Source organism: Arvicanthis niloticus, chromosome 15, assembly GCF_011762505.2.
Source record: "Arvicanthis niloticus isolate mArvNil1 chromosome 15, mArvNil1.pat.X, whole genome shotgun sequence".
In the NCBI taxonomy this organism is placed as follows: Eukaryota; Metazoa; Chordata; class Mammalia; order Rodentia; family Muridae; genus Arvicanthis; species Arvicanthis niloticus.
In genome coordinates, this window is record NC_047672.1 from 9653780 (window position 1) to 9659779 (window position 6000).

The following is a 6000-nucleotide window of genomic DNA, read 5'->3' on the forward strand; positions in this document are numbered from 1 at the left end:
CATGCAACCTTGTCTAAGGTGGAGCATGTCTTAGCATATTCCACAAGTCTTCACAATTACAAGAGAACATTGTAACTTTGATTTTTTTTTCAAGCCTTATTTTTAAATGATGGTTCTTCAACACTTTAATCTCACCTGTAGCCCACCACCCACCAGAGGTAGTGGAAAAGAAAGGATATGAGGGCAGGGGAAGTAGACTTGTTTAGAAAGGCTATTTGTTGTCTGGAAACAACAGTTCGGTTCACAGGTTAGCAGTGGCAGCTCAGTTCACTCGCAAACACTTCACAGATACACCAGCAGTCCAGTTCTGTAGAGTCGGGATAGCAAACACGAATCAGCAGCGGTGGCACTATCCAGTAGAGACAGCCAGGCCTCAGGCAGAGTCAGCGGGAGGGACAAGGGCCAACAGCAATGCCAGGAGAAGTTCTCAGCTGTGCCTCTCCCAGTAAGATCAGCATTGCAGTTAGCTCTATAAAAGCAAGCCTGGCTCAGCTTCTGTCACTGTCTGTTGAGTCCTATTTATACCCTTCAAACATCATGTGTTCTCCACAGGTCTTGCCTCAGCACGTGCATCTGTCTCAGCTGACATCATTCCGCCATTCAGCCCAAGTCCACAGAAGCAGCAAGAAACTGCAGCACACCACCAGAAGTTTTTTGGTGCGTTTCTCTCTATGGACTCCCCACAAATGCAGCTCAACTGTGCAATGAAAGGTGAACCAATGCATGCGTGTCATTAGCAAAGAATCCTTCATCACGTAACCTTTCATGTGCTTGATTTATCAGAACATCCTCTCTCCTGTGTCTGCTTCAGCAAAATGTTCCTTCATGAGTCTGCCTTAGTCTTTCACCTGTGCCCACCTCAGCTGAATGTTCCTTCCAGTGTTGTCCCAGCAAAATACCATCCAACTGACTTTCCAAAAAACCCTTAAGTTTCCACTTCGGAATACAGCACATTTTGCCTTATCAGATCACAGTGAAATCAGACTAGAACTGAATAGCACAAGCAAGAGAAACAATAGAAATATACAGAAATTGAAAACTGCATTTTAAATTATTATTATTATTATTATTATTATTATTATTATTATTTCTTTTTTCTTTTTTTCTTTGTATTTATACTTTATTTTTTGATATTTTATTTACATTTCAGATGCCATCCCCTTTCCCCATTTCCCCTCCCTAGAAAACCCCTATCCCATACCCCCTTCTCCTTTTTGCTTTTATACATTTTTTTAAATGTTAACCAAAGGCTTTATAAATTTGGTAATGCTCAATATCAATCAGAAGTGAAACCTAATACCCAACCTAGATATATTAACTATCTTTGACTAGCGGAGACATGTGAACATCTGCCTCCATGTCTGACCCCCCTCTCTCTTTCTCTCTCATCACCTAGCTCCTCCTCTCCTTACTCCTCCTCCTCTCCTTACTCCTCCTCTCCTTACTCCTCCCACCTTAGCTCCTCCTACATATCACCCTTCCTGTTAAAATAAAACTTTTCTCTTAAAATACAATTAGAGCATAACTATACCAATTTATGTCAGTAAGGTACAAGATAGACCTAATGCCCAGTCCATCATTTTGTTGACTAAGCAGAACCTCTGTCATCTCTCCTAAATAAAAGACTTAGTTCTGAACCTGGCTTTTTTTTTTCCCCTTGGCTTTAGAATGAATGTCAGCTGAAAACCATCCTCTCAAATCTTTTCTCTCAAAGTAAATAGCAAGGATTGGCTATAAGACTATAAGTTTTCAACCCCATCAGAAATCCAGAATGACTGAGTTAACTGAAATTATGGAAAGCACAAAGCATAGCTTCTAAAACAAAGCCAATTTATAAAGACTGCTGAACACCTGGACAGTCCCTATACTATAGAACATTGGAGCATCTGATCTTCAGCCTTCTGGCCCAGGATCATCTGACAGACCTAGTGATGCAGAATTATTAAGGGCTGATTACTCTGTCTTGGAAGATATAATCAGTCAACTATTCTGCAAGTGTGTCCTTTTCTGGACAGTGATTTGTCTGTAGATGGAAAGAGGCAATTCTTGCCTAGTGGCTGACTAACCACAATTGGAATAACGCCAAAGATGCTCAGTTTCTTCTTAGATTCCAAGACAGGAAGCTGTCAGGAGCAGACAGGTCTCTAATCAAAATGAACATTAATACAGAAATGTTTGTAACATCAATTCTGTGGATTTGTGATGTTTTGAAAACCAACTATTTATGTAAGGCAATCTAGACAGTTGTCTGTTAACTCCTCTCAGCTATTTCTAAAGAAAATATAGATAACACCCTAACAATAACCTCAAAGCCATGAATTTGCTATAGGCCCTTAACTCACAGGCTAACCATCTCAAATAAGTTAAAAAAAGTTAAAGAAGGACTGGGTCTAAGCCTTGTATTCCTAAATGTGTTATACAGGCACAATGCCTATGATAGTAACAATTTCATCTCACTTTTATATTAATAAGAAGCTAGTACCAATGAAAACCTTACATTTGAAATCAAAGTAAATTTTGTACCATTTAAGAAATTATAACTTCATCTTAATAACAATTATACATGTTTCTACCAGTAGGTTATGGCTATGCAATAAATCCCAGCTAATCCTCCCTGTTCCACCAAAACTACTACTTTTCCCTAGAAAGACAGCCCAATATTAACCACCTCAGTCCCCAAGCCCAGGGAATAGGGGCGCCGACTCTTCATTAACTTCTTCAAGCTGATTATGGGTGTTGAGATATTAGAAGAGGGGTTGGGGGAAGAGTAAATTGATAAGCCTCTTACACTGTGTCTTCACTGCATCCAGCTGGAATTCCAGGACATCAGAGGTTCGAGCAGGTCTGCTCAGCTTGTCTGATGAGTAGATACACCAAGGCTATGTATTCTGCAATATACAATTCTCAAAACAAATTTTAGTATCAAGATAATTTTTTGTTTGAATTCTGGATTCTAGTCTTCTGGCGGCCTGCGTCTGTCATGTCTAATCCATATAATTCTGGGAGTTTCTATGAGGGTGTGCTCCCACCATCCTCCATTTTTGCCTTCCTGCTCTCAAATTTCCCAACATCAGGGAATCCAAACTTTCAGGCACCTAGGCCCCCCACTTCCACTGATGCCTAAACCCTTACCCCATTCTCCCCCCCCCCCGCCTCCAATTACTATGAGGGTGTGCTCCCACCATCCTCTCATTCCTGCCTCCCTGCTCTTGCAATTTCCCAACACTAGGAAAATCCAAACTTTCAGGTACCAAGGCTCTCCACTTCCACTGATGCCTGGCAAGGCCACCCTCAACTACCTATACAGGTGGAGCCATGAGTCACCCCCTTTGTGCTCTCAGGCTGGAGATTTTAGAATGGCTACTCCAGCTTGTTTCTTAGGGCCATTTGCTTGAAAAATTGTTTTCCAGCCTTTTACTCTAAGGTAGAGTCTGTTTTGCACTGAGGTGGGGTTCCTGTATGCAGCAAAATGCTGGGTCCCGTTTATGTATCCAGTCCATTAGCCTATGTCTTTTAATTGGGGAACTGAGTCCATTGATGTTAAGAGATATTAAGGAACAGTGATTGTTGTCTCCTGTTATTTTTGTTATTAGAGGTGAAGTTATCTTTGTGTGACTATCTTCTTTTGGATTTGTTGGAAGAGGGTTACTTTCTTGCTCTTTCTAGGGTATAATTTCCCTCCTTGTATTGAAACTTTCCTATTATCCTTTGTAATGCTGGGTTTGTGGAGAGATATTGTGTAAATTTGGTTTTGTCATGGAATATCTTGATTTCTCCATCTACGGTAATTGAGAGTTTTGTTGGGTATAGTAGCCTGGGCTGGCATTTGTGTTCTCTTAGGGTTTGTATGACATCTGTCCAGCATCTTCTAGCTTTTGTAGTATCTGGTGAGAAGTCTAGTGTAATTCTGATAGGTCTGCCTTTATATGTTACTTGGCCTTTCTCCCTTACTGCATTTAATATTCTTTCTTTGTTTTGTGTACTTGGTGTTTTGATTATTATGTGACGGGAGGTATTTTTTTCTGGTCTAGTCTATTTGGCATTCATTAGGCTTCTTGTATGTTTATGGGCATCTCTTTCTTTAGATTAGGGAAATTTTCTTCTATAATTTTGTTGAAGATATTTATTGGCCCTTTAAGTTGGGAATCTTCACTCTCATCTATACCTATTATCCTTAGGTTTGGTCTCCTCATTGTGTCCTGGATTTCCTGGATATTTTGTGTTAAGAACTTTTTGCATTTTGTATTTTCTTTGACAGTTGTGTTGATATTTTCTATGGTATCTTCTGCACCTGAGATTCTCTCTTCTATCTCTTGTATTCTGTTGGTGATGCTTGTATCTATGACTCCTGATTTCTTTCCTAGGTTTTCTATCTCCAGTGTAGTCTCCCTTTGTGATTTCTTGATTGTTTCTACTTCAATTTTTATGTCCTGGATGGTTTTGTTCAATTCCTTCACCTGTTTGGTTGTGTTCTCTTATAATTCTATAAGGGATTTTTGTGTTTCCTCTTTAAGGGCTTCTACCTGTTTACCTGTGTTCTCAAATTCTTTGAGAGCGTTATTTATGTCCTTTTTAAAGTCCTCTATCATCATCATTAGAAGTGATTTTAAATCTGAATCTTGCTTTCCTGGTGACATGGGGAATTCGGGACTTTCTAGTGTGGGAGAACTAGGTTCTAATGATGCCAAGTACCCTGGGTTACTGATGCTTATGTTCTTGCGCTTGCCTTTTGCCATCTGTATCTCCTTAGTGCTACCTGCCCTGTCCCTGACTGGAGCCTGTCTTTCCTATTATCTTGGTTGTATCAGAACTTTGTGGGGTGGGTGTAACTACCGGGGTAAGCGCTGGGGCTCAAAATCTGCTCAGTGCTCAAGCGCAGACAGGATGCTGCCCAGGTTAGAGCTCTGGGAGCCCCGTTTCCTCTGGGTTCTTAGAGATTGGGGGCAGAGCTGCCGCCCAAGATCTGCTCAGTGCTCTGGCCCAGACCGGAAGGAACCAGTGCTCCGGGCCAGGAGTGACTTCCTGGGTCCTTGTGGGTCCCAGTTACTCCCTGTTTGGGGTGAAAGTTGCTGTCTGCTTACCTAAGATACTGCCCGGGTTAGAGTTCCTGGGAGCCCCACTTCCTCTGGGTTGTGTGTGATTGGAGGCAGAGCTGCTGTCTTGAATCTGCTCAGTTCATGGGCCCAGACCTGCTCAGTTCCTGGGCCCAGATCGGAAGGAACCAGTGCTCTCTATTATTATTATTTCTCTGTGTAAACATGGCTATTCTTTGGAACTCATTCTATAGACCAACATGTCCTTGAACTCAGAGATCTGCTTGCCTCTGCCTCTTGAGTGCTGGGATTTAAGATGTGCACCACCTGGCTTACAATTTTGTTTATTATTACTGGGTGTATGTGTGTTTGCATGCACAGATGCCATGGAATAGATGCAGAAATCAAGGAGCAACTTTGTGGAGTTGATTCTCTCTCCTACCTTTACATGGATTCCTGGGATCGAGCTTAGATCATCTGATGTGCACAGCAAGCACCTGTATCCTCTGAGCCAGTCCCATCCCCCCCCCCCAACTCCATCCCCTGTCCCAGCTGCCAAGTGCACTTTTGGATGGCCATAATATATTTGAATAAACCAAGAAAGGGATTTTGAAGTCTTTGGAATCAAAGAAAACGTCAGTATAAGCATTACAACTGAGGGGGAGGCTTCCCCTATGCAAGTGTTACCTCTCTGGAGGTGTTGGGAGGTTCCCCAATGGAGGTGTTGTGGCTCTGAGGGGGAAGGCTTCCCCTGTGGAGGTGTTACAGCTCTAAGGGAGAAGATTTCCCTTATGAAGTGTTACAACTCTGAAGGGAGAGTTATCCTGGCAGTCTGGATCCAAGGAATATCACAAAGTCACACGGCACAACACACTTCACACAAGAAATTTATTGGGGAGAGAAAGAAGAGGGTGGTTGCCTCTGTTCAGGTAAGGATCAGGGGGAACCTGAGCAGGAGACAGGCTTA

The 6000-nt window shown here is 42.1% G+C and overlaps 1 long non-coding RNA gene across 1 annotated transcript in view; it reads left to right on the top strand.

Annotated features, from left to right (window-relative positions):
* Positions 1–5634, top strand: part of LOC143434509 (uncharacterized) — a 30061-nt gene extending 24427 nt beyond the window's left edge. The window contains exons 2-3 of the long non-coding RNA XR_013104009.1: positions 553–711; positions 5415–5634. This is a non-coding gene — a long non-coding RNA (uncharacterized LOC143434509). The remainder of the gene's footprint in view (positions 1–552; positions 712–5414) is intronic.
* The last annotated feature ends 366 nt before the right edge of the window (positions 5635–6000 follow it).